We start from the raw sequence: 9,521 nt of genomic DNA, 5'->3' as shown, positions 1-9,521 counted from the left end.
ATGGTGCAGACGCCATCCCTGAAAATGAAAGTAATATTCTAGAGCGTTCGAGCACTCATTATGCTCATTTATTCTCCCGCGTCTAACCTAAATGTTCATACGGCACTGGCTCTTAATACCGCTAGTTTCGTGCCCGTACAAATGTCGCAGCTTTCATACCCATCCCGCAGAAAGAGGCAGTACTCCACAGAGAACGCCGACACAACGCCCACGGCCGCGACATCAAAAGAAAGGTAGTGGCCGTGCAACGCCGCTCGTGTGCTCGGGCTTGCTCGGGCACGTCGTGCACATGAGACCATGCATGCGCATGACGTGTTCATGCGTGTGCATCATGTTATCCTCTGGCTCCGCTGCCGAAGAGGACAAGGAAGGATTTGGCTTACGAAGGCTACACGGGGCGAGTGCCAAGGATTTGCAGCTCGCCTCCTCGCATCATGGTTTCGCGCCACTACAGATGATCGTTTTAGAGCGAAGCTCCTTATGCCGTGCGTCTGTCCATCCTCCGTTTGTAGGTTTGTAGGCTTGTAGTAGACACCTCTAGTTCGTGAGAAGCGCGCGTTCTGGTATGCAGTAGAACAAGAAGAAGACGTTGACGAGTGAGATTCTCGTGTGTGTTCGCCTGTGTGGCATTCTTTCTTCTTTACTGCGCGCGTTCTGGTATGCAGTAGAAGGAGAAGACGACGTTGACGAGTGACACTCTCGTGCGTATTCGCCTGTGTGGCGTTCTTTCTTCTTTACTACGTCTCGTGTTTTCAACGACACCCGAAGACAACATTTCAGAAGTAACGCGCCATGAGTCTCCCTCTTGGCGCCCTTTCTCTTTAGCTCGGAGTTGCCAGATGGAAGAGAAGGCTGCGGAACGGAGGGCACGGAAGGCGGCAGCAGCACGCGCTCGCAGACAGAATCCTGAGGTGAGAGCCCGCGAGGCCGAAGCTCCACGTCGACGCCGCGAAGCATATTCCGCCGTTTGAGCCCGCGAAGCCGAAGCTGCTCGACAAGCTGCACGGCTGCGGAGAGAAGACCATCCGAGGAACGTGTATAGACCTCGTATTTTCTAATTTCCAGTTGCAACCCGTACAAGAACCGCTGTTCCTTCACTTCACGGACCATAAAGCCGTGATAATAAAGGGACAATGCAAGCCGAGCACCATCTAATGAAGAAAAATAAAAGTTTCATGTTTGTAATATACACCCAGTGTTTCTCACTCTTCATATGATGATTGATGGGGCGTTACACAGAACATTCACGGTTTACCGATGATTCTCTCCGGAGCTTCGCCCCACTCATCATCATTCACCACGTTGATATGCTGTGATTTTTTTCTCAGCTCATAATGAACCGATTTGAATAAGTCTTACGGCAAAATGCTCTTCATTCGGCACACAACAGCTTCCAGAGTCTAACTAAAATTCGCTATGTGGTCTAGGGAGGGGACCTTCAAGGTATCACTTGTGCAGCGCCTTATGGTTGATCACGCAAGCTGCCTTACAGACCCGATTGCTTTTGACGCACCTTTAGGTAATTGTGACATACGCGATGGGCGTTTATATGTGCAATGAACGCTGCGAGTTCTCGGGAACCGTCAGAATTCAATGGAGGAGTTCGGCAACGGTGTGTTCCTGAGCAGATTCGGCTTTTCGACGCGAGCCTTCCTCCAGCTCCTCCACGAGCTCCTGTGAAAAGGAACCCCCATTATTCGCACCGTCCACTGACCAGAGGCAGCGTCGTTGCTCGCAGTGGCCCGTCCCAAGTTCGCTGACATTGGCCGTCAGGGGCACGCAAAAAGCAGACGCGTGCACGCCTCCCCCCCCTCTTGTGCTGCCATCTGTGAGGCATTGTGAGAAATATGTCTCGACTCTTCATTGCCTCCGAGATGGCGGGCGCGCGACGTATATCTCGGAAGCCATGCGACTCTTGCACAGGGAAGTGATTTATATCGAAAACCTGTATCATTCGCGCGCGCGCGCGTGTGTGTGTCTGTGTGCGTGTGTGTGTAACAATGCAAATTAATAAGTATGCACCTAGTGGTTGAAGTGCGCACTAGGGGCCGGATTTCGCTATCGCGTTCAACTATTAAAGGCGAAGCTTAAGGGTCCCCCAATTTTTTTGAGGAGCTGCAGCTACTTTTCCTTGCTTATAAACCACGCGGGCAGAAACACTTAGGAGGTGCAATTCTGCCACTAAAGTCAACCAGACGACATCACGCTGACGGAGAGCCACTTCAAGCTGGCGGCGTCTAGCAGCAGGCAAGCGAATTGCCGCCGTTTCGGTTTCCGAAGGAATCGGGGACGCGCGTCGCTCCCGCTGCATCGCAGTCACGGAGCGGGGACGTGGGGTGCGTTCATTTCTTGCTCCACCTTTTCCGTGCAAGACTTGCGCCCGCTTTTGCAGGTTTCAACAAAATACCTGCGTCCCATCTTAGGATAGCAAATGCCGAAGAGCATACTGTGCGCAGCAGCGTTATAACAGCCCTCTAACCGACGCTGACCTGAGCTGTTACCACCGGCTGTTACTGAAAAGGCAATACACCACAAAAATTAGCGTGCCTGCTCAAGCAAGCGCCGCTGTCATCAGCTCACGATCGCTGCTAAAGTTTGATGAAACACACAGCGCAAGTAAAAAAAGGGACACAGGAAGGGAACACACACAGCGCTGATTTACAACAAAATTTATTGAAACAATATTTCACATATATACAAGGGATCAGCCAACCACTGCGCATGTCATAGCATATAACCTTCTGATCAACTTGGAAAAGCAAAAGGAAGAAATTTCAATCACTAATTGATAAAAAGTTCGGCGCCGAACTAACTCAATTGTCACCCAAACTTTGAATCATCTCTGCTTCACTTATTTCTTGGACATATTTATTTATGTGTACAAACCACGTCAGCTTCCTGAAAGACTGGTTTGCACGTGCAGTCATTACAAGGCACAGCGAGAAGGCCTCCCTGTTCTTTCGTGACATTGTTGACATGCTCTCGGGGCCTTTCAGTGATACGTCGGCCCGTTTGACCGGTGTAATGTTTACGACAACTTAGTGGTATAGGATAAACTACGCCTACTGTGCAGTCTTGAAAAGGCGCTCGGTGTTTCTTTGCGCAAGAATCTTCTACGTCGATAGCTCTGTCTGGTTGAGTTGACCTACACAAAGAGGCCAACTTAAGCGGCGCCAAAAAAGCAGTTGGAACATGGGACTTCTGAGCGATTCGTTTGAGAATGTCTGCCACCTTATGAATGCAGGGGATGGCCACTTTCTGATTCGTATTACTTGGTCGCGCCTGAGGTGGTCGCCCCAGTTTTTTAGTAGTCCTTCAGCTACTGAAACTTGCAGATGCATCGGATAGCCCGCTAGAGATAAGCGTACAAATTGGAGCTGCACTGCCTCTATCATTAGATGGGTACATGACTTTTACACAGCATTTCTGAAACAAAAACAAGCCACACTTCAACAATTTGGAGTGAACTGACCGAAAACTTAGTAGCGGCTTACCGAGCCTAGGATCGTACCGCCGATATACGCGCTCAGCTCCAAAATTCAACATCAAATCAAGAAAACGCAGTTTTCCAACAACCGGAAGTTCATGGGTAATGTTTAAAAGAATGAAGGAATCCCGAGTCATATGAGGAATGTCGGCAACATCTCATTCAAGCGAGGCGCAGTTAGACTGAAATAAAATCCAGTAGTCCTCTACCAAACTAAAAATTTCTTTAACAGAACTCTGTTCAATCCTTCTGAACAGGTCATTGTCAACAATTGCAAAAAGTAAATCATTTAGAACTGGTGCATGGCCGACCCAATACACACGCCTCGCTTGAAGTGTAGCTCGTTTTTTTTTTTGTTTCAGAATGCTGTGTCAAAGTCACGCGCCAATTTAATGATAGATGCAGTGCAGCTCCAATCTGAACGATTATCTCTAGCGGGCAATCTCATGCATTTGCAAGTTTCAGTGGTTGAAGGACTACTATAAAAAGTGGTGCGACCACCTCAGGCGCGACCAAGTAACAGGAAGAAGAAAGTGGCCATCCCTTACATTCATAAGGTGGCACACAACCTCAAACGAATCACTCAGAAGTCACACGTTCCAACTGCTTTCTCGGCGCCGCTTACGTTGGCCTCTTTGTGTAGGTCAACTCAACGAGACAGAGCTATCGACGAAGAAGATTCTTGCGCAAAGAAACACCGAGCGCCTTTTCAAGATTGCGCAGTAGGCGTAGTTTATTCTATACCGCCAAGTTGTGGTAAACATTACATTGGCCAAACTGGCCGATGCATCACAAAATGGTCCCGAGAGCATGCCAGCAATGTCACGAAAGAACAGGGAGGCCTTCTCGCTCTGCCTTGTAATGACTGCACGTGCAAACCAGTCTTTCAGGAAGCTGACGTCGTTTGTAACCATAGAATCCGATAAATAATAGAGGCAGAGATGATTCAAAGGTTGGGTGACAAATGTGTTTGTTCGGCATCGATCTTTTTATCAAATAAGGAATTGCAATTTCTTCGTTCTGATTTTCCAAGTTGACCAGAGGGTTATCTGCCGTGACATGCGCAGTGGTTGGCTGATCCTCTTTATATATGTGAAATGTGTCTTCAATAAATGTTGTTGTAAGTCAGCACTGTGTGTGTTCCCTTCCTGTGTCCCTGTTGCTTACTTGCGCTGTGGCTTCATCATGCTCAACCAACACGCCCAAGTTCGCTCCCCTGCTAAACTTCTACGCGCGCTGGCCTACTCCGTCCTCCATGGCCTGCCCGGGAGGCTGTTTTCGGGAAAATATTTCTAAAAGGAAAGCCTTTGGCCGGTCATCAAACGCGAAAATTATCCGACGGCGTCGGTCTTCCTCGGCGTCAGTGTGAATATAAGTGTTGAAAAAAAAATCATCTTCACCACGTGATGACGGCACCATATGGCGTCACATAACGTGAAGTGATGACACCTTCATACATCTTCGTCCAGTGTTTAAAGATGGGCCGCTCTGGGAAGCAGTGAGAAAGTAGATGAGGTGAAGAAAGCTTGCAGTGCCTTCGATCCTGGACTGAGCGTACAAGCACGTTACATGCAGAAAGACTTTTTGCTCTTGGCCTTCATGCAAGCAGCTCTGTACTGTTTGCACACTTTTATGCTGGCAGAGTTTCCGTCTACACAAATGGCTTTGTTACCCAGACCACCTCCATCGGCGCGGCCGTTATCGCACCACCACACAACAACCTAACTTACAAGATTCGTCATGCGAGCACATTGACTGGTTCGGAATTTATTGTCCTGCAAGGTGCAGTCGACTACATCAACCAACAACCGGCTAATCGATGGGCAGTATTCCGCGACTCAATCGCGCCTCTGCAATGTCTTTCGTCAGCACTTTGTCGCACATCCTCTGAACAACTTTTGTCAGAAATACGAGGAACGAGACACTGTGCGACTGAAAAAAAACGACACGACATAATGTTTGAGTGGCTGCGAAGTCACTGCGGTATCTCCAGCAACTACCTCCCCAATGAAGCGAGCAGAAAAAAAAAACAGGCAGAATGGAACATTGTTTTAGGCCTTGCCGAAAATTGACGCTGGTTAACCTAAGGCAGCTCACAGAGGAGCGCAGCAGAAGTAGCAAACATCGGTGTTCACATACCATCGACTTTGTTCTCTAGACCTTTCTTTACAAATGCGGCTGCTAGCTGGTCCTTACTGGAAGAAACATATAGTGCCTTACCGCCTGTGTCTCGGCGTCACATTCACCAACGCCTACTCATTTAAGATCGAGATGACCGACAGCCCTGAATCCAACGAATGCACTGCCGAAGCACGCAAACAAGAACCTTCACTTCACATCCGTACTGCTCTCAATTACGTGGACGAAAACGCTTTCCCCATCGAGAAAATATTGGGGCCATGGGACTGCTCATCAAACTTCCGAAAGCAGCAAAAGCGCTGCTGCGATATCAGATATACCGGGCTGATTTAGCCTAGATGATAGCAAAAGCGGAACTGTTGTTACGTTGGCTCTAACAGTGACTTTTCGTACATTTCCACCTTCGTGGGTCAGGGTTGCCGACCGTCTTCAGTCCTCGCTAACCTCCCTGCCTTTCTATTTTCATTCTTCTCCCGAACTTGAACTAGAAGCTCCTACGTTTATTTTTCAGAGGACTTTTCGTGCGAGATCGAAAGCCTCAGATAACTTCTCGACCAGAAGTGTTTAAAAGAAAAAGAAGAGTGCCACTCCGTGTTTGTGTCTCTAAAAAAGATCGCGAAGCATAAATTGCACACGGGAAAATTCTATGTAAATGCAACAAACCGTTTCCTGAATTTCTTTGCATAGAGGGTCAGTATTGTCGTTTATCGGCTATTGTAGCTGCAATAACATTCTCGAGATTCTCACGTTATGTTTGCAGGCGACGCGTCGGCAACGACAGGAGAAGCAACGTTGGCTACGGCCGGTAGGGAGCGGGCGTCTCGCGTTCGGCATTCCAAGCAAGAAAAACCCACTCCACCTCTCTGGTGTTCAAGAACGCTGTTCTTGCACTGTGACGAGAACTCTGCTTATCGTATAATCGACATGGAAGTGCGAGGTGCCACGAGCCAGCACCTTATCTAATTCAAATAAATACAGGACGCGTTGCACCGGCAACGCATCCTATTGGTAATAGATTCTTCGTAAAGGGCGCTCTCATCGCTCACTTATTAAAGCTTCCTCTAATAAATGCTGACGCGTTCGACGGTATACAGAAAAAGGTCTTCGAAATTTCTGTATTCGCGACAATGAGCAACCGAAAATACCGACAATCTATGCGAGGCAGCTTATAACGTGTGTCATTTCTGCAGTGGTCAAAAACTCTCGTTTTGCACGATTAGAACACGTAGCCGAGCGCATAATCGACAAGAACGCGTCTGGTGCTGTAGCCGGCGCCCCCTCCACTATGACAAAAAAGAGTGCATGGTTTGCACAGGCAAGCATCGCACTCGTAATTGTATCACGGTAAAGCGCTCTCATCACTCTCATAGCAACGCTTCCCTTCATAAGCTCATTCATCCGATTTCACATTACGCCATCTGGGACGTCTTTGTATAAGTCGCCATAAGCAACCTGAAAATATCGACCATGTACGCAAAGCAACTTACCAAATGTCTCCTTTCTCTCGCGTACTGTTTGCGATTGCATTTTCTTGCCAGCGCCAATGGGGCTATCGCGATGAGAGACATCTATATGCACTGGTGGTGTCAATCTGTACTAGTGATTTCTTCGTAATTGTTTACGGAAAAAAAATGTTGCGAAGTGCACCGCTGTCTTCGTTTATCCCTGTTCGCTAATTACACATCAACTAATTACCAATCGCTCATCTTGGCTTGAAAGCTTCGATGTGTGCCCGCTGCAACGCATCCTCGCCATCACCAGTTTAAGGTGGAAGGAGAACACGAAATCGACACCCCAAAGTTAAGAGCAGCAAGAAACAAACATCCTTTCACGGGGTATGCATTCTCAGAATGCAGAATATCTTAGACATAAAAAGAACGTAAATTTGAAATATATTTTCTTTTGTGCTTCGTAATCGACACAGGTCAACTTCCGAGAACTACATGCAGCAGCGTAGTGAAATACTGTGTGCTTAGGCTCCGCAAAGCTCGCTGTGCTGCTACAGAAACCGTCCTTAAGTAGACATCAAAAAATTTGCAGTGGCTTAGCTCGGCTATGCCAGGATATACGTAGCGTTAGCAAAGATTCAGCTGATTATTCTGAGCTTTCCAGATTGTCTAGGATTAGCTTGATTGTCATGCTTAGCTGCTGCTCCAATGACACACATTCGGCCACATCGTTCAGAACCGGTAGACCTGGCGGCATGGCCGGGTAACTATACCGATTGGTACGCTAAAGAGCGGATTGTTCTGCTTAACAAGAAGGTTCTTGCACGTTCTACAAACCCGCGCCACGGTTTCGCCCCACTCAGGCGCCACCACTAAACTCAACGTTTCACGCAGGGCACTTCTTAGCGGCGTCAAGTCTTTCATGTGTTATAGTCTTTCTCACACGTCGCACACGTATCCAAACGGATTGTTTACGAAGTCCGTCTCGAAGGTCTGAGTCGCACTGGCGCTTTCGCTAAGTTTCACAGTATAGACAGTCGATCGGCGAGCCTTGACGTCATCGACGGCGTCTTGTTGTTGCTGCTGCAGAGGTGGTCGGGCACGTCGCGCAGCATCCTGGCGACGCCGCTTTGCTAGACGTTCCTCCCCTCCCTCCAGTGTCTCCGCAGCACGTCTAGCCTTCATCTTTTCATTCTTCGTACGCTGAACCGCTAATTGCCAGGCAACTACTTCGGGATCCGATGACATAAGCTTCTCGGCTCTTCTGCGCTGTTGAGCAGCATTTGCGCTCTCCTTCTCCATGGCGTTACCCACCTGCCAGTCAGAGGGGATAACGCGGCACCAGCGCATTGTCAGACGGCGACTACACAGCGAAGACGAATAGCTGCGCGCGCCATGGCTACGACGTCACCCCTCTTTAATGCACAGAGCAGCAGCGGCGAACCGCGCGCGCCGGCGCCAGTCTGTCTGCCCGGCTACGACGCCACTCCTCCCACGCTCCGCCACCAGCAGCGGCGAGCCGCGCGTGGCGCTGGCGGAGAGCGTGTGAGATGCCGGCTCCGCACTCATCCTCGCGCATGCGCAGCACGGCTCATGATGACCCACGCGAAATCGGCTCCGGCTAGGCAAGTGTAGCTAACGCTACAAAAATTACACCATTTCCCGCTAAAGGAGACCATGAGGCGACCATGAGGCGTTCTTTGGGCAGGCTACCGACCTCGCGTCGTGGAACTCGAAGAGGAACGCTACGCGCGTCGTGTCTTCCATCTAGCCTGGCCGTTAATTCTCACAGGGCGAGCGGGGAACGCGGTCGACAGGCGCGCGAGAGGGGGGGGGGCAGCGTAGGAGAGGAGAGAGAAGGGGAGGGGACGCGCATGCGCTCGAGCTCATCGCGGCGTTGTGCAGGAGAGAATTTCGGCATGTCTAGCCCGCGTTTCAGAGGAAGAGTGGAAATGGGGATGGGAGAGGGAAAGTGGAAAAGGAAAATGGAAAGAGAAAGTGGCGAGGGAAAGTGGAAAGGGAATGTGGAGAGGGGGAAGGGAGAGGGTGAGTGGAGAGGGGTAGAGGGGAAGGGGAATGGTGAGGGGAAGTGGAGAGGAGGTATGTGGAGAGGGTATGCGCATGCGCAGTGAGGGTGGTCACGCCGCACACCACCACCACCACCACCGCCGGATTGAGCTCGACCTTAAAGGGCCCCTCACCAGGCCACATAGCAAATTTTAGTTAGACGCTGGAAGTTGTTCTGTGCCGAATGAAGAGCAGTATGCCGCAAGAATTTTTCAAATCGGTTCATTACGAGCTGAGAAAAACAATAATTTGTAACGGCGCGAAACCATGATGCGAGGAGGCGAGTTTGAAACCCTTGCCACTCGCCCCGTGTGGCCTTCGCAAGCCAAATCCCTTCCCTGCCCTCTTCACTTGTCATATACGCATGAACACGTCATGCG

The sequence above is a fragment of the Rhipicephalus sanguineus genome, chromosome 9, assembly GCF_013339695.2.
Source record: "Rhipicephalus sanguineus isolate Rsan-2018 chromosome 9, BIME_Rsan_1.4, whole genome shotgun sequence".
Taxonomy (NCBI): domain Eukaryota; kingdom Metazoa; phylum Arthropoda; class Arachnida; order Ixodida; family Ixodidae; genus Rhipicephalus; species Rhipicephalus sanguineus.
Note: the sequence above shows the minus strand (reverse complement) of the source record.